The sequence below is a fragment of the Bubalus kerabau genome, chromosome 8 (genome assembly GCF_029407905.1).
Source record: "Bubalus kerabau isolate K-KA32 ecotype Philippines breed swamp buffalo chromosome 8, PCC_UOA_SB_1v2, whole genome shotgun sequence".
NCBI classification, from domain to species: Eukaryota; Metazoa; Chordata; class Mammalia; order Artiodactyla; family Bovidae; genus Bubalus; species Bubalus kerabau.
Genome location: NC_073631.1, coordinates 119,079,502 through 119,099,736, shown reverse-complemented (window position 1 = coordinate 119,099,736; position 20,235 = coordinate 119,079,502).

The following is a 20,235-nucleotide window of genomic DNA, read 5'->3' as shown; positions in this document are numbered from 1 at the left end:
CACCCTAAAGACTGTAGCTCACCAGGATCCTCTGTCTATAGAATTCTCCAGGCAAAAATACTGGAGTGGGTTGCCATTTCCTTCTCCAGGGGATCTTCCTGACCCAGGAATCAAATCCATGTCTCCTGCATAGAAGGCAGATTCTTTATTGGGTTATGGGTACTGACCTTATATTCTAAAATAGAGTTAAGTGAGTGGACCATTTAGCATGAGACTTATTTTCACATTCTCCAGCTCTGTGTATAGATTTTACACAGGGAGCAAAAAGAAAAACTAAATATTCTTATCATTTGATGCTTAAGTGAAAAGAACATACCTCCAGGAAGGACTTCAGTCCCCACCCCAAACCCCAGGGAGGAGGGAGATTCTGGACCCAGACTGGGGCCTGGTGATCACAGGTACGCCTGGTGATTGAGACAAAGATGAGCTCATCCATGAAGGGGAAAGAGGAAATGATCATTTTATGAGATTTGTACACTTACAGCTTCATTAAGCTCCTGTTTCACCTGCCTCCAAAGTTTAATCACCCTTCCTGGGAAAGAAGTTATGTTTGTTTTCATGAGAACTTCTTCTGTCTCTGCTGATTTCCTGGGACTAGATGGTGATGGTAGTCCTATAAAATATTGAAATCTGTGGGCTTTACTTTCCTAGGATTATCTAAATACTTCTCTCCTTCAAGGCCAATTTTGAGTCTAACATCTAGGAAACCTCCTTACAACCACAGACCTGTCTGCCTGGTAAGGAAGGTCAAGTCTTCTAGAACTTGTGGTCTGCACACTTCACCTTGACACTTGATTGTAAAAGTCTTCAATTTCTCCAACTTTTCTTACAGTTAAGTAGTTCCAAACAGACAGAAAAGGTCTCAAAATAGTTTTGTTTTTGAAACCTCACTCCTTGTGCCTGTACTTCTCCCATATCTCACTTGTCCTTCTTCATATCCCCCACGTGGCATTAAATTCCTGATCATAAGGATAAAAGAACACATGGGGCCACCCTGTGGATGGCACAAGAACCAGCTTCAAAATAGGTTCTCTTTCCTCTTTCTCTGTTGCCACCACTCCAATCCAAACCAGCAGGAGGATCCTGCCATGGTCTCCTAAGTGGTTCCACCTGCCTCTCATGCATTCCCTGCTTATCCTATTACAGTCACTCAGTTCAGTCACTCAGTCGTGTCTGACTCTTTGCAACCCCATGAACTGCAGCACACTAGGCCTCCCTGTCCATCACCAACTCCCAGAGTTTACCCAAACTCATGTCCATTGAGTCATTGATGCCATCCAACCATTTCATCCTCTGTCCTCCCCTTCTCCTCCCACCTTCAATCTTTCCCAGCATCAGGGTCTTTTCCAATGAGTCAGCTCTTCACATCAGGTGGCCAAAGTATTGGAGTTTCAGCTTCAACATCAGTCCTTCCAATGAACACCCAGGACTAATCTCCCTTAGGATGGACTGGTTTGATCTCCTTGCAGTCCAAGACACTCTCAAGAGTCTTCTCCAACACCACAGTTCAAAAGCATCAATTCTTCATTGAACCTTGCTTATATCACCAATCACATCCACTGCTGGATGTTCTTTTTGCTTTGGCTCCATCTCTTCACTCTTTCTGGAGTTATTTCTCCACTCATCTCCAGTAGCATATTGGGCACCTACCAACCTGGGGAGTTCATCTTTCAGTGTCCTATCTTTTTGCCTTTTCATACTGTTCATGGGGTTCTCAAGGCAAGAATGTTCTTGATTAAACTTTAGAAGGTTTATTGCATCAGTTTTAGGACAAAATCCAAGCTTTCTAGTCTGGCCTATATGGGTCTGCATAATCTGACCTCTTATCATCACCAGTGAACTTAACCCTCCTACCACAGGGAAAAAAAAAAAAAAAAGGATCTCTCAGTCATGTCTGACTCTTTTGCAACCCCAAGAACTGTAGCCCACTAGGCTCCTCTGTCCATTGGATTCTCCAGGCAAGAGTACAGAAGCGGGTAGCCATGCCCTCCTCTGGGGGATCTTCCCAACCCAGGAATCAAACCCAGGTCTCCTGCATTGCAAGTGGACTTTTTACCATCTGAGCCACCGAAGTTCAGTTCAGTTCAATCACTCAGTCATGTCCGACTCTTTGCAACCCCATGGACTGCAGCACACTGGGCCTCCCTGTCCATCACCAACTCCTGGAGTTTACTCAAATTCATGTCCATTGAGTCGGCGATGCCATCCAACCATCTCATCCTCTGTCATCCACTTCTCCTCCTGTCTTCAATCTTTCCCAGCATCAGGGTATTTTCAAATGAGTCAGCTCTTCACATCAGGTGGCCAAAGTATTGGAGTTTAAGCTTCAATATCAGTCCTTCCAATGAACACCAGGACTGATCTCCTTTAGGATGGACTGGTTGGATTTCCTTGCTGTCCAAGGGACTCTCAAGAGTCTTCTCTTAGAGTATAGATTATTGGTAATCTATAATCTGCATGTAAACCATAAGTACCATGGTCTCCCTGATCTCTTAGCTCCATCTCCTCAACTTGGAAAGCTTCCTGGTTTATGCCCATTACTGTCCTTCACATCGCTGACTCTCCAGGGCAAGAGAGTTGCTCTATGACTCCTCTTCTCTAGGGCAAGAATCCAGGATGATGATAGGGATCTTGTTTATTTCCCATGTCTCAGGGATCACTGTGCAGCTCTGCTTGATGCCCAAAACCTCCAAGCCGTTGTCTCTTGGACCTTTTTCTGCTTTTCAGTTTTCCAATCAGGATGGTAAATCCAGTCTGTATGAAACCATCTTGGTCATCAGCAAATAGCTCATTGACTGAATCCATACAGCCTTTAAAAAAGTTGTGATGTTATTGACAAAGTATCACATTCACCCTCTAACAGTGTACACCTCAGTGGTTTTCAACACATTCGCAAGGATATTTACTATATTCAGTATTACCATTAAGGCCAAAACATTTTAATCACCGTAAAAAGAATTTCCATCCCCTTTATTTTTTCCTTTTCTTCTTTTATTAAAAAAAAAGATTAAAAAAAAATATGTATACCTATGGCTGATTCATGTTGAGGTTTGACAGAAAACACCAAAATTCTGTAAAGCAATTATCCTTCAATTAAAAAATAAATTAAAAGCAAAACAAAAATAAATGTATTGGAGTAATGTTGATTTACGATTGCAGTCATCTCCATTCCATTCTCCTCCCAGTGCCTCACACCTGAAATCTACTCTCCGTCTCTGAGACTCGCCTGTTGTGGACAGGGCATGTAAACTGCTTCACGGGACATATGGGCTCTGCTCCTGGCTTCTTTCAGCAGAGTCGACAGAGTTGTCAGCTGCCTGCTGAGTGTTGACGGTGACCCAGCCCATACTGAGACCCTCAGTAGAGCCCAGAGATGTACCATCTCCAACAGCACCTCTATGCAGAAAAGAATACAAACTTTACACAAGAGGCGCTCATGAAACAAACATCGAAACAACTGCCGACAGCAACCGCGCGAGCCCGGAGGATGGGTATCTGATTCCCAGGGTCGCCACGTGGTATCACTTAACAAGCCATTTTCAGTAAGGGGCTTCCCAGGTGGCGCTTAAAGAATCTGCCCGCTAATGCCAGAGACTTAAAAGACGTAGGTTTGATCCTTGGGTTGGGAAGATACCCTGGTGGAGGAAATGACAACCCATTCCAGTGTTCTTGCTGGGAGAATCCCATGGACAGAGGAGCCTGGTGGGCTACAGTCCATGAGGTCACAAAGACTCAGACAGGGCCGAACATCTCACCGCGTTTTCAATAAGACCCAGGAGGCCTGTAAAAAGGCCGGAAAAAAGGGCAGAGCCTCAAGATCGGCCAGAAGCAAGAGCCCAGCGCCTTCAGTGTCTCTCCTGTGTACTCAGGCGTGTTTACTCCCACATGCGGACGTCTAGATCCCCAGGAATATACCAGAACCTCCTCAAGCCTCTCTGGACACCACCTATTCCCAGATTCCCCTTTTGAGGTTTTTTTTTTTGTTTTTTTTTTTTTTTTGCCTGCCATTTGGCCACTGATTATTTATTTGTGTATTCCCTAAATGTTTTTGATACATTCCCCTTTGAAAGGCTTTAGGTGCCAGGCAGGCTCTAAATCAGGTAATAAAAGCAGCCACCACCCAGGGGGTATCTTCCACAAAACCACCTGGTGTGTCAAGTAATGAGATTCTTTGGGCGAGAAGCTGCGAAGGGACTTTAACCCCGTGGTGCCCACTGCACGGCTCTGAGGCTCCCGGTCCTCAGTGTGATGAGTTCTCGGTTTCCCAGGCTACTGCAGAGCCACAGACAGGAAGCGGAAGAGAATATATGACAATGCCACAGAGGCGTGCTGATTTTACTGAGACTGGGCTGTTTATCTTAAGTAAAGTCTCCCAGAATTGCTGCAAGCCTTTCGTTGATTTTTCAAAGCTGATTTTGACACTTTTTTGCCAGTTTCCTTGATGTTTTTATGGAGGAGAGAATTCCAAACCTCCAAAGGAAAAGCTGAATTATGCACTTTGTTGCTTAATATCTTTCTCCCCTGCTAGAATGTGGTCTCCATGAAATGGGACATCTCTCTTGTTTAAGACAGCACTTCCAGGGCAAACTAATATGACTTGGACAAAACAGGGGAGCCATAAATACTTTTCAGTGGATAAATGGGTGGATGAATGGAAGGGCAGTCTCCCTATAATGAAGCACATGGACTGTGACCTCAGCACCTGGTTGCCTTTCCATTCATTTGCTTTTTCTCTCCAGCCAATAACATCCACTCCCTAAGGCTCACACCCTCACTCAAGGGTCTTCATTTCACCCCAGTCCTCAATGCAGAAGGACCACCAGCAGCTGCATCAAAGCTACACCCAACACAATCCAGCATCTAATCGTGAGCAACCTTTAACTGCACTTCACAGAGCAACAGAAAGCACATCTTTAGGATGGAGTTTTTGCATCAGTCCTTCGTTCAGGTGCCCTAGAGCCTCTTAAATCTTAGCATGCATGCTCACTCAGTCGTATCTGACTCTTTGCAACCTTTTGGACTGTAGCCCACCAGACTCCTCTGTCCATGGAATTCTCCAGGCAAGAATACTGGAGTGGGTTGCCATTCCTTTCTCCAGGGGATCTTCCAGATCCAGGGGTCAAACTGATAGCTTACAGTGAATGATGTTGGATTCGTGATCTCCAAAGAAGATTTAACTTTGGGACCAGGGACCAGGCTTGATTACTCAAGACCTTTTGCATTGCAGAGTTTTATTAAAGTATGAAAAGGGACAAAGAAAGCTTCTGACAGAGACCTCAGAAGGGGGATGCAGAGTGCCCTGCTTGCTAGTGTTAGCAAGGAAGTTATATACTCTTTTAATTGGTTATTACAATAAATCAAAAGAATGTCTCAAGGTTGTAAAGATCTTACTAGACCCACTCCCACAATTTATATTTTAAAACAACAGGATTAGAACTTAACAACAGAAAGATCTTACCAGACCCATTCTCATAATATACATTCTAAGATAACAGGATTAGTCAGAAGGTTTTCAGGAAGAAGAGACTGTCCTCCAGCAGGAGCAGGCAGATTCTTCACCATCTGAGCCACCAGGGAAGCCCCTAAATCTCAGCAATACATCTTCAATACATCTTTAAAAGTCAGTTTTCAGCTTTGCTGAGATTACACAATGCATCTGTTAATGAACCACTCCCATCCCGCTGCCAGAAAAGCCTCTGGATAGGAGAAGCGTTTTCTGCTGTTCCTGTTGGGAGGCTGGAGGGGTGGGGGGTGGCTCCTGCTATAGCCTCACATGCCCTAGTTCCTGGAGTGGAATCTCCCTCACTTTCCCCTAAAGGCTTCCACTGAGTTGAAAGATCATTTACTTGACACGAAGGATGCTCCTATCTCTCTCCCAGTCCTCATTCCCCTGATGGTGCCCTTGACCTGATTTTCCAGGCCCTATTCATTCTCCACAGTGGAAAAAAAAAAAAAGAAAAAATATACTCTTCTTCCTTTGTTCTCTAGAAACCCAGAAATAGGCAGGGGGAGAGGGTAACACAGGATTCTGAAGCTGAAATCACACTATTCATATGGAACCTGATCCTTGGGGAAAATCAAGCCTGTCCATGCATGAACACACAGAATGTGTCCCAGACTGGCTTAAGCTTGTCTTATTTGACTTGCACTAGCCCTTGAGAGAAACGAATGCCCTCTTCAGATCACCATATGGGATGCCAGTGCCTGAAACATGCAGGTTGCTTCCTCCAGCAGCTCCCCTCTTGACGAGCTCTGACATTCTCACGTAAAAAGAACTGCCTGTGCGGCTTTGAGTTGCAGTGTCTGTTCTTGCTTTAGCACTGACTATTGCTTTAAGTGGCTTCTTTCTCAATCCGCTGCTGGGAATGCTTTCAAGGGTGAAAATGAGCCTCTATCAGATGCCCTCGAGGCTTGGGGCCCGAGGGTGGTCATTCGGTGGGTCTTTGAATCTCCTGGATGGATTTGCAAAAGTTTGTGAATATTATGTTTGCTAATTTCAAGATGGGGTCTGTAACTTTGCCCTTCAAAGGGGCCCAGCATTCAAAGGAGATTAAGAACCAGTAGTTTACATCGTTGGAAATGGTCAATTATTTATTTAACTTTTCCAGACTGCTTCTGGCATTGAGCTTCTCTGGGGGCTCAGATGGTAAAGCGTCTGCCCGCCATGAGGGAGAGCTGGGTTCGATCCCTGGGTCGGGAAGATCCCTTGGAGAAGGAAATGGCAACCCACTCCAGTACTCTTGCCTGGAAAATTCCATGGACTGAGGAGCCTGATCGGCTACAGTCCATGGGGTCACAAAGAGTCGGACATGACTGAGCGACTTCACTTTCACTCTGGCATTGACCCAGCTCACGGCACTTCTCCATGCCCTCCCCAGACATCTAAGCTCAGCCTGAGAAAGGCGCTCCTTTGCCTACTGCTTCTGAGAACACCCCCCTGCCAAACGTTCCTTCTGTAGCTGGTCTTAAAGCGTTCTTGCTTCTCTCCTGAGTAACTCTCAGCAGCCAACTGAAGAAGGAAAACTCCAGTCTCCGTGTTCTGAGACCCTCACACAAGGGCAGCGTGCACGTCTCCTCCTGGAAGAGCAGCCTGGCACTTCGCCGATGCTGCCTCCGACAGTGGCCCCCAAGCTTCTTGGCACCAGGGACCAGTTCTGTAGAGGGTGCCGATCTTGGTAGATGGAATGGACAGACCTAAGTGGAGTCGTGATGGGAAAAAGCCAAAGGGATGACAGGGCTGTTGGTGGGAGAGGCAGGAGAAGGACTAAGCCTGCGTGTGACCTTCAGGGATGACTCAGCAGTCACATTAAAGTCTCAGGGGGATCAGGGTAGGATGGGGCAGGAGCCCATACGTGGACCTGTAGAAACAAGTAGAAGTTGGGATGAGTTCTTGGCTTTAAGCTTTACTCCCCTGCAGATCTAGAACCCACGTTTAAATAGGAAGTGGCGTTTCTGGCTCCGCTTTCCGTGGCCCTTAGGATCTTTTACGGCTGAACTCCTGTAGCAGCACCTGAGTGAAGGTGCTGGAGGACACGCAGATGGATCAAACAGGTTTTTGCAGAATTTCCCCACCATCTCCCCAGCAGCTTCTGCTGAATGTGATCTGTTCAGCTTACAGAGTTTACTGCAAAAAAGAGCTGCTGTGTGCGGTGCTTTCCATGTAAATCAAAAATGTGTTTCTCACCCTCTGGGGAGATGCCCAGCATCACAGGCAACCAAGAGACTGGTCAAAAGTGACAGAAATGTCTCCACATTCCTCATCCCAAACGGACTCCATCTGAGAAGAGAATTCTCTGGCCCAGGAGCCGTCCTTGGCATGTCGGTGTTCCCATCTGTTTTTACTTCCTTCTGGCTATGACAGAAACGGAAAGGAAATCATGTCTCCTAAGAACCAGGGCTTGTATTATCTCTTCAGTATAACTATTGGTTTCTTACCCTCAAGCCATTTTTCAAGAAACCCTTAGAGTGCCCTAGCCTGCAGGAAATAAAAACTCTGAAATATTAATAATTTAAGCAAGAAGGAATGGCATTTAACCTTTCTGCTTCTGTATCTGGGAGAGGTTTAAATTAACAAGAGTGAACTTCATTGATAAACTGGGTCACATGGTTGGGATTCTACAACATTTAAGAAGTCAGGAAGTTTTAGTGCTTTCAGATCCATTCCAACATTAAATAAAGAACCTCCAGCCAAATTTTGCCCGTGAGCAAAATTTAATGAGCTAGGTAAGAATGATTTCTAATTAGTACATTAATTAATTTTTATGTAAAGAGATTTTCTGTAGTAACTGGGAACAGTTTATTCTCCGGAGCAGAGATAAATTGCCTTATTTATGATGTTCATTTATTTGGGGAATCTTCTTTTTCTTTTTTTTTCATCATAAAAAAATTGAAGTAATCTTTGGTCCAAACTCTTTCCAAATTATCACACGGTTTCACTAATAGAATTGAACTGAAGGAGGTTTTATTATGCTAAGAATTAAATTTATTCAGGAAGATAAATTCTAAAAGGACACACACTTACACAAACATGTACACACATAAATGAAAATCTACCAAAAAAAAGAATTCTTTAAAAGAGCAAATCTCTTCTCATTTTTTTTTTTCAGTATGACTCATGCTAAAATTTAGACCTTGTAGGGGTTAGTGAAAGAGTCAATATTCTGAAACTTTGGAATGGCAGGATATCTGAAACATAAGTAGAATCATTAAATAACAGAGCAGAAGAACACTTAAAACCACTTAATCATGATGCCAAATTCCTCTCCAACTCCTCACAGTTCAGTTCAGTTCAGTCACTCAGTCATGTCTGACTCCTTTTGAGCCCTGCGGCTCGCCAGGCCTCCCTGTCCATCACCAACTCCTGGAGTTTACTCAAACTCATGTCCATTGAGTTGGTGATGCCATCCAACCATCTCATCCTCTGTCATCCCCTTCTCCTCTCGCCTTCAATCCCTCCCAGCATCAGGGTCTTTTCCAATGAGTCAGTTCTTTGTATCAGGTGGCCAAAGTATTGGAGTTTCAGCTTCAGCATCAATCCCTCCAATGAACACCCAGGACTGATCTCCTTTAGGATGGACTGGTCCAGCTCTCACAGGAGTCTGTTTTATAGATATGAAAACTTAGGGACAGACATGTGGATTTACAACAAGTTCACATAATTTGTTGGCTAGGATTTGGCTGCATGTAAGACAGTGAAGGTCACTCAGTCATTTCCAACTTTTTGTGACCCCATAGACTGTAGCCTGCCAGGCTTCTCTGTCCATGGAATTCTCCAGGCAAGAATGCTGGAGTGGGTTGCCATTTCCTCCTCCAGGGGATCTTCCCGACCCAGAGATCGAACCCTGGTCTCCTGCATTGCAGGAGGAATCTCTACCGTCTGAGCCACCAGGCGTGCTCATTAACACCAGCTTAAACGTATAAGGACATATTCTGTCCCACACAAAATAAAAAATAAAAGAAAATTAATCCAAAATAAATAAATCTAGGCTGTTATGATGGTCCCATGTTCCTTAAAAGTCCAGATTGGGGACTTCCTTGTTGGTCCAGTGGTGAAGAACCCACCTGCCAACGCAGGGGACACTGGTTTGATCCCTGATAGGGGAACTAAGATCCCGTATGTCGGGGCAACTAAGCCCACACACCACAAAGTCACAACTAAGACCCAACACAGATAAATAAATAACTAGTTTGAATTTCAAAGTCCAGGCTATTGGCAGCTTCCATTTCCATGGTTCCCCTCATGAGCTCAGGCGGGGCTGCAGCATTCCATCCCCTGCCAGGCAGCAAAAGGCTGGAAGATGGAAGAGCAGAAAGGGGCACACTCCACTCTGTCCCAGCCGAAGGAGCCTGTCTCAGATTCCCCGCCAAGAGCACAGAGACACTCACAACAGTCATATGACTGTTCAACCTGGGCTGAGAAATGTCACCGCTCACCTGAATGCATTGGTGGCCTAAACACATCCACGCATACACAATAACAGCAGCAACAGAAACTCCAAAACTATCATTGAAAGAGGAATTTTGCTAATAAGAAGGAGGGAAAATTTAATATTGTGCTGTGCTGTGCTTAGTCGCTCAGTAGTAACAGACTCTTTGAGACCTCATGGACTGCAACCCGCCAGGCTCCTCTGTCCATGGGATTCTCCAGGCCAGAACACTGGAGTGGGTTGCCCTGCCCTCCTCCAGGGGATCTTCCCAACCCAGGGATCGAACCCAGGTCTCCCACATTGCGGGCAGATTCTTTTACTGACTGAGCCACCAGGGAAGCCCCTGGTGGAGCTAAATTTAATATCGGGCAGATAATTAATTTTTTGCCACATAACCAATTCATGTCAAAACTAAAATTCAGAGTTCTAAAATAGCAATTCTTTCTATGACAGAAAACCTGAGAATTCTTGGATTTAAAACTCCTTGCCTATAGTTAGAATCAAGGGCCAGACCTCAGAACTGATGACTCTTCTCTGCTGTCCCAGGACCTGTCCCAGTGGCATTCGGATGCCATTTCCTGGGGAGCAGCCTGACTTTTACAGCAGAAGATCTCCTGGAAGCCCCAAGGCCGTAAGCCCGTGGCGGGATCTTGGTCACGTCTTATATCCTTTGTGACTCTCTTAGCTTGTACCTGTGGAGCGGAGACACCAAAGCACAGACTGAAGGGGCAAGTCAGCTTCAGGACAAAATCCTATTCCCCTTTCCAACAAGACTTACTCACCTCTTAAGCTGCTTTCACGTGAATCTTATGACGTTGCTGCTAACAGCCCACTTAGATGTGATTTGTGATGCTCTTGGAAGCTTATTATATAAAGTACACACACACACACACACACACACACACACACACATGTCAATTCCTCCTAAGAAACAAGGATGTTGAGACTGGAGAGCAGAAGGATGAGAAAGAAGGAAGCTGCTCTGAAGAGTCTGTAGCACCAAGTTAATGCATCGTGTGTGCTCGGTCCTGTCTGATTCTTTCTGACCCCATGAACTGTAGCCCACCAGGCTCCTCTGTCCATGGGATTTCCCAGGCAAGAATACTGGAGCGGGTTGCCATTTCCTCCTCCAGGAGATTTTCCGGACCCAGGGATCAAACCCACGTCTCCTGTGTCTCCTGCAAAGGCAGGTGGATTCTTTACCACTGTGCCACCTGGGAAGCCAAATAATTAATTAATTATCTGCAATTATTGCATAACTGAGTTTTGAGAGTTTGTCCTTTAGCTAGTCGGGTGATGGTCTCCCAGAGAGGAAAGAAGGGAAATTATTCTTTTCCTATTTGCCAGAGAGGAAAGGGAAATAGGAGAAAGAAAATTGACTATCAAGAGATGACAATAGACAAATGACTAAAAGGCTGGAAAAAAAAAAAAACCCTGAAAAACTATACAATGCAAACATTGGACTGACCAAGTAATTTCAAATGGCAAGGGCTTTATTTGGATGGATGTTTTCATCAATTTCAGTTCAGTTCAGTCACTCAGTCATGTCCGACTCTTTTTGACCCCATGGACTGCAGCATTCCAGGCCTCCCTGTCCATCACCAACTCCCAGAGTTTACTCAAACTCAAGTCCATCGAGTCAATGACACCATCCAACCATCTCATCCTCTGTCATCCCCTTCTCCTCCTGCCTTCAATTTCTCCCTCTTTTCCAAGGAGTCAGTTCTTCACATCAGGTGGCCAAAGTATTGGAGTTTCAGCTTCAGCATCAGTCCTTCCAATGAATATTCAGAACTGATTTCCTTTAGGACTGACTGATTGGATCTCCTTGTAGTCCAAGGGACTCTCAAGAGTCTGCTCCAATACCACAGTTCAAAAGCATCAATTCTTCAGTACTCAGCTTTCTTTATGGTCCAACTCTCACATCCATACATGACTCCTGGAAAAACCATAGCTTTGACTAGATGGACCTTTGTTGGCAAAGTAATGTCTCTGCTTTTTAATATGCTGTCTAGGTTGGTCATAGCTTTTCTTCCAAGGAGCACGTGTCTTTTAATTTTATGCAGTCACCATCTGCAGTGATTTTGGAGCTCCCCCCTAAAATTAATAAATTTTATATTTACATCTTATAATTTATATTTTATAAAAATATATTGAAAAATCTGCAGTGATTTTGGAGCCCCCTCAAACATAAATTCATCCATTTATTCACTCATTATTTCATACATTCAGCAAGCATTTCTGAGGAAGTTGACAACCCTACAGAAAGTTCTGTCCTAAGGACATTGTAAGACAGTGGTGATGGTGATGAAGGTGATGGTAATGAAGGTGATAATGATGGCGATGATGGTGGTAAAGAAGATGAAGGCAACTATAAATACTGATGTCATACTAGCTATGTGCCAGACATTCTTCGAAGGATTTTGTTGAATTTTTTCATTTAATCTGCACATCAGTTCCATGAGGGGATGATTATTTTTATCCCTATTTTGCATATTTAGGAATCTGAGACATAGAGGTGTGAGTCATCAGTTAAAGGTCATTCTGTTTTTATATAAACCTCCAAGAAAGCAGAGTAGTATATTGCGGTAGGTAACTTCTATGATGGCCTCGATGACCTCCACCTCTGATAGTCATGGTCTTGAGCAGACCCTTTCCCCAGGATAACTTTCTTGCAGCCGGTAGGATAACTGAATGTTGATTAGTCTCACTTCAGTCTTGCCAGTAGACTCTGTCCCTTGTGAATTTTGATGAAGCAAGTTGCCACGTGCAGAAGGCCCACCTGATAAGACCTGGGGGTGGTCTCTGGTTCACAGTCAGCTAGAAACGGAGACCCTTAGTCCAATAGCCTGAAAGGTACTGGATCCTGTCAAAAGCCACATAAATGGACTGGAAGCCGATTCTTTCCTGGTTGAGACGTTGGGCCTGGCTGACACCTTTACTGTAGCCTTCGAGAGCCTCTGACATGGAAGACTCAGCTAAGCCAGGCCATATTAGTGACCCTCAGAAACTGTGAGATTAAAAAAAAATACATTTAGTTTTAAACCACTAAGCTTGTGGTAGTTTGTCATGAATAAATAGGCATATAAATAATATGTGTACAATAAGGGGGCTTCCCTGGTGGCTCAGCAGTAAAGAATCTACCTGCAATGCAGGAGATGTGATCCTGCTCCCTGGGTCCGGAAGATCCCCTGGAGAAGTTAATGGCAACCCACTCCAGTATTCTTGCCTGGGAAATTCTATGGAAAGAGGGGTCTGGTGGGCTACAGTCCATGGGGTCACAAAACAGTCTACTTAGAGACTAAACCACGACCATGTCTATAACACTTTTCAGGAGAGTTCCCTCCAAAAAGTCTAAAAGCAAAGGGAATACACATTAGGAGTGCAATTAATATCACTAGTGACAAAAATTAGAAATTAAACTAGTATTAAGATACAGAACGGAGAAGGCAATGGCACCCCGCTGCAGTACTCTTGCCTGGAAAATCCCATGGATGGAGGAGCCTGGTAGGCTGCAGTCCATGGGGTCGCTAAAAGTCGGACACGACTGAGTGACTTCACTTTCACTTTTCACTTTCCTGCATTGGAGAAGGAAATGGCAGCCCACTCCAGTGTTCTTGCCTGGAGAATCCCAGGGATCAGGGAGCCTAATGGGCTGCTGTCTATGGGGTCGCACAGAGTCGGACACGACTGAGGCGACTTAGCAGCAGCAGCAGCAAGATACAGAAATATTTTATAAATTGCCAGGAAAAGCATAGTGAATTATACAACCTGTTTTGGAGAGGGCTTGAGGAAGTGCTACCAGAGTATAGTCTTTAGGGAAGAAATTTTGCACCATGTATTAAAACTTAAACTGGACTTTCTCTTTAAAGTTTTTAAATTTTTAAAGTTTTTTTAAAATTTACACAGCAATTCTGCTTGTAAAATTTTTATCTAAATAAACAATTAGATTTTTGTATAGAAATATACCAAGGTGCAGCTCACTGAATAGTTTTGATTATATAATTAAAAACAATCTAAAGTGGAAAACAATCCAAATATTTAGCAATTTGTTATTGAGTAAATGTTAGGACAACTCCAGACATAGAATTGTGTGCCTTCCTTTGCATGTTTAAGGTAGGAAAAAACTGAATAACATTGAAAAATAATTATGATTTATTAAATCACAAAGTATCTTATAAAGCAGACCTCACAGTAAATCTTTACTGTGTGAATTACATGTATATGTATGTAATATGCTCAGGGATGTGTATATGTAGCCTGAAAGTGAAAGTGTTAGTCGCTCAGTTGTGTCCAACTTTTTGCAACCCCATGGACTCTAGCCTGCCAGGCTCCTCTGTCCATGGAATTCTCCAGGCAAAAATACTGGAATGAGTAGCCAATCTCTTCTCTAAAGGATCTTTCCAACCCAGGGATCAAATCCCTGTCTCCTGCATTATAGGTGGACTCTTTACCATCTCAGTCACCGGGGAAGCCCACTCCAGGAACAAAGGACTGAAACAATTTATATTAGGATGGTTAAAGACACTTACCTCACTGCCTCATTGAAGTGAGGCAAATCATCCATAATATTGTACAATACTATGGATGATTCTTATTTTCATATTTGTTCTTTTCTGCATTTTCCACACTTAAAATGATTATAGGTTGTTCTTGTAATTAGGAAAGAAGTAATGTATTATTGCTAACACTATAACTCACTTCATGATGCCAGACAGATGTGTTACTAAATGTTCATTTCTTTTTAATTTGTAGGCAGAAGACCCTGAAAAATACATTAAAGCAAGAAAACGCTGATAATATATTGTCTCTGGTAAGTAATGAAGTTAATCTTTCATTTTACTCTTGATAGTTAATTTGCTTCAGCTCGTACGTTGCCTTGCCAATGAGTCAGTGCCTCACCATGGCTGTTGGAAGCAAAATGATATTTTGATTATGTTGGCTGTTGATAAGAACTGCTGACCTATTAATTATAAAGGGTATAAAGTAATCAGAACCCATCCTATTCTAAAATATCGAGCACACAAATGATCTTGCAAACTTCCCAGAGAAGAAACAATCTACAGAAATATGGAGCCAATTTACTGTCCAAGAGAGTTTCCCAGAATAAATCATTTATTGGTCACTGAAGCTTCAAAGTGATTCCTGGATGAAATGAGCAACTGAATACAGATCAACCTTGAATGTATGTCTCAGGCTCTCACAGCATCTTGCATGATTAGACCATTCATAGTATTCATTCTTCAGCAGGAAACTCTTTGTTTCAATCAATCAATCAATTAAGGCTCTAGCAGATCAAAAACATGATTAATTAATGATTGCCTATAACACCAGTGACTCAGGGATAACTTGATTTTCTCAGGTTGTCTACCCATATGGAATGAATAGATCGCAGTAGGGAGTTAAGTTGGTGACTATGGTGAGGGGCATGCAACGCTTTCTTTATCGCTGCTAAATTGGAGCAAACACTATACTCTGCACAAAAGTAACCAACCATGCTGTGTGAGTTCTGTATAAAACAGGATGGCCCAAATGAGGGCCACGCTGAGGAACAATACCTTATCTAGTGAGAACCAATACTGTCATGGGCTCGTCTGTGAAATATACACCAAAGGAAGAGGGAAAGTATTAAAGAACAGCTTGAACAGACTCTCGGAGATTTTTCAAGTCGGTAGTGAAATCCATGGGCCAAACACAGCTGATGCCCTCTAATGGGCCTTCAGTTCTGTATTATCATTTTTTATTTGTGTTACTTTGGTTGACTGCGTATTTTTGTGAGACTGATCTCACGTCCATTGTGCGGCTGAGACAGCGATGTGTTTCTCTGCTGTAACTTGAGTTATGGGCACAGAATGCAGGATTTAGGGATTCAGCCCCAGCAGACACCCTCGGCCCTCATCAGTGAGCCCGGGGACACTGCGATGCCCCCATTTTTCTCTTTGAATGACACCACTTCTCAGAATAACTGAGCAGTCCCCAGGGACATAAGATCAGGTGGCAGATCTCAATACCAGGCAAGGCAAGGCGTGAGGTGGGGTTCACCATCCCAGTCGTCATGAAGGCTTACAGCATCACCTGATGATCTGATAAGAAGCACCTCGCTCCTGAGATGAGCAGAGTGAATGAGCAGAGGTGACAGACAGGCCGTGGGTGGTCCCTCTCCAGGCCGGGGCTTCTGCACGTCCTTCCTGCAATACCACCATGATTAAGGGCACCACCATGGCCAAACTCCGCTGTGCAACTTCAGGGCTTAGTCACCTGGAACATACTACATTCTCTCTGAGCTGATGTAGCTAAACACAAGCTGTGGCACCTGGGGCATACGGAAAGGGAACGTAGATCATACAAAGTATATGATTATTGTCACTAGTATACATTTGTTGACATTCTGGAAACATCCGTGGGCCTTCTGCACACTCTGTAGGACATTGGAATAAATACTGGCTTGCTATTGGGTTGTGGATGGTGCAAGAATGGAACCTGGGAATTCGTAGCTGCTGTGTCACGGGCTCTGTGGAGTCCTGCCCTGAGTTAGCCCATAGGATTCTGCCAAGGTGAGTTTAGTAGATGCATCTTGAGGTGGTGGACGTATTTCCCTGGCATCTATTTGATGTGCCCTGTCTGTCTCCAGGTTTGGAGGGTATTGTCCATGAAATCTACACTCACCTGGTCTCTGCCTACCTCCTACAGCCTCAGGACTAGACTGGGTACCTCGTCAGGAATTGAAAGGAGTAGAAAGGTAAGGTATTTTTGTGATTCCTTTACTTCTAGCCGGCACTTAATGAGCAAAGGCTTGTCACATTTTAAGAAACTCGGGAATCAGAAGAGAGTTCAGTAGAATAAGGTGTCCTTTGGGAAGTGAACTGACTTAGAATCATTGAAAACTGTATTTTAAGAAGCTCGAATGGCCACCAATGGTCAATTAGGAGAGTGTGTGTGTCAGATGTATCCCAGAGCAACGGGCTCCCCGCCACTCAGCACACACACACCTGTCAACACACTTGCCTGCCCAGGTTTGCACTCCCCATCTTATCTGTGTCTGGAGAGGCAGAGAGTGGCTGGTGGGCTTCCAGACACACTTGACTTCAGACTGCGGACTTTCTGGCAGTTCCTGTGTGCTGTCGTGACCTGCGTTGGCCTATGTGATGCCATGACCCTTGTCTAGCTTGTTATTATTGTTAGCTTACGGTGATCATACATCAGGGGGCAGCGGATCAGAGTTCAGGCCCTGGAGCTAGACTGCCCAGGTTCAAATCCGGCTCAGCTGTGACACCTTAAGCAAGTTACTTAAGGTGATCTGATCTCTCTGATCTGCAGTTTCCTCATTTATAAATTAGACATTACTGCTGTTGCTGTTCAGTTGCTCAGTCATGTCCAACTCTTTGGGACCCCATGGACTGCAGCACGCCAGGCTTCCCTGTCCTTCACTATCTCCTGAAGTTTGTTCAAATTCATGTCCATTGAGTCCGTGATGCCATCCATCCATCTCATCCTCTGTTGCCCCCTTCTCTTCCCGCCTTCAATCTTTCCCAGCATCAGGGTCTTTTCCATTGAGTCAGCTCTTCACAACAGGTGCCCGAAGTATTGGGGCTTCAGCTTTAGCACCAGTCCTTCCAGTGAATATTCAGGGTTGATTTCCTTCAGGATTAGAGCTCATAATTGCTCCCATTTCATAGAGAGATTATTGGAAATAAGTTAATATATGTAATTTGACACAGTACTGTGCACATGATAAATTATGACTAAATATGAGCTTTTATTACTAGACCATGGGGTCAGAGAGAGAGTGAATAATGAAATACCCCTATAGCATCATATGTCAGGATTTGGTGTTTCAGCTAGCCATCAGTCACCTAATGTCCTATCCATCTCCTTCCAAATAAAATCTACCCCTGGGTTCCATCTCACCAGAAGTATCAGCATGGTTCTGGAAAAGGATTAGCATGTCAAAAGGGAAGACCCAGTCTTATAATAACCTTCATTCACCTGCCAACTGAGAAAATAGTTCTCACGTGCTTTCCAGACTCAGGTCCTTAGTAAAAGCAGATGACACAATGGAGATCACGGTTGGCAAGCCCTCCGCTGTCGTGAAGAGTCCATTGTGAGCCACCTTGACTCCTCCTGGAAAAAGCTAGAGAGCAAATTAAGTCCTTTCTGGGAGGAAATTCATAAAAATGTAAATCATGATTACCTCAGGGTGGAGCATCAAAACTGACTTTTATATCCTCCTTTTCACCTGTCTGCATTTTATACATCTCTGTAAGAAGGTATTCCTCTGACCCAGAGCATATTATACAAAGCGAAGTAAGTAAGAAAGAGAAAAGCAAACATCATATATCCACACATACGTATGGAATCTAGAAGATACTGAGGAACCTATTTGCAGGGCAGCAGAGGAGACGCAGACAAAGAGAACAGAATGTGGACGTGGCGGGGTAGAGAGGGGAGTGGAGGGGGGAGCCAATTCAGACAGTATCATGGAAACATACATCATCAAACTTGCTGTATAACACAGGGAGCTCAAACCCGGGGCTCGGTGACAACCTAGAGGGGTGGGGAGGGGGAGGAGGGAGGCTTAAGAGGGAGGGGGCATATGGCTGATTCACGTTATATGAATATATGGCATGAATATATGGCAGAAACTAGCACTATGTTGTAAAGCAATTATCCTCCAATTAAAAATAAATACATAAAAAGAATGTGTTCCTTTGAAGAAAACTTGCCTGCCTATATAGGCTTCCCTGCTGGCTCAGATGGTAAAAAAAAATCTGCCTGCAATGCAGCAGAGAAGATCCCCTGGATAAAGGAATGGCTACCCACTCTAGTATTCTTGCCTGGAGAATTCCATGGACAGAGGAGCCTGACGGGCTACAGTCTATGGGGTCCCAAAGAGTCAGACACGACTGAGAGACTAACACTTTTCACTTCACTACCTGCATATCTATAGTGGCAACTTTCTGAAAATGAAGTTTCTGACTCAGAAGTGCCCAGTTGATAATCTAAGAGCCCTATTTTGTGAAGATTTCCGGAAAGGGAGGCAAGACATAGGAGAAGCCCTAAAAGCAGGTTGGAGGCGGCAAACCCATGACCCAGGAGGCTGACATCCAGGTGTGAGCGCTGCTGGCGGGCAGACCACCACATTGCAGCTGCTCCTTCCTAACAGAGCCATGAGGATTTGCCTGTCTTCTCCCACTGCTGTGGGAGGGAAGAGAGGACCATATCACAGGCTTCCTACAGCAAGGCTGGGCTTCCCAGGCGGCTCATTGGGAAAGAATCTGCTGTCAGTGCAGGAGCCGCAGGAAACACGAGTTCCATCCCTGGGCGGGGAAGATCCCCTGGAGCAGGAAATGGCAACGCACTGCAGTACTTTTGCCTGGAGAATCCCATGGACAGAGAAGCCTGGGGGCTACAGTCCTTGGGGTCACAGGGTCAGACACGACCGAACAGCCTACACACACAGCAATGCTGCCAGCCCCAACTGGTCCCTGCAGGCAAATCTGGCCTCTAAGCCAGTTGCCCCCTCTACCCCAGCAGCCAGAGATCTTGGTACAGGAGCTTTAACACCCCCAGGACTCAGACACAAGGAGAAACTGGTTCTCATCACTGCAGTGCTACCAAAGTCAGGCTGGCACTGATCCTGCACCTCCGCCTGAAGCTCAGGCCTCCTGCCATTACATCAAGGGTTTTGTTCCTGGGTCCTATTTTCTGCACCTGTGACCCTCTGGGACAAGTGAAAGTCACTCAGTTGTGTCCGACCCTTTGAAACCCCATGGACTATACAGTCCATGGCATTCTCCAGGCCAGAATACTGGAGTGGGTAGCCTTTGCCTTCTCCCGGGGATCTTCCCGACCCAGGGATTGAACCCAGGTCTCCCGCATTGCAGGTGGATTCTTTACCAGCTAAGGCACAAGAGAAGAAGCCCTTGTGGCTAGCATTCTCCCTTTTCTCAGCATTGGAGACCTGCTCCCGGATCTCGGGTCTGAGGGGCTGCCTCAATACGAGTGAATGGACTTCTCTGGTGATCTCCAAGTGCTGTGCTGAGTCTCTAACAACATTCCTAGCACAAGCAAGCCTGAATTTTTCAAAGTAGTTTCATTGCTCTTTTGACTTTTGAGATGTCTTAGAATAATTGATTGGACTTCCAGAAATTTTCAATATTTATCACCCTTATGCAACCAAATTATAAGGATGAGAGTCAATGGTATGCTTGAAGCTTATCTCAAGAGTGATTATTGCAATCAATTTTATTGAGGTTCACTTCCATACCAATAAAACACACTCATTTTACGTGTACAGCTCAACGAGTTT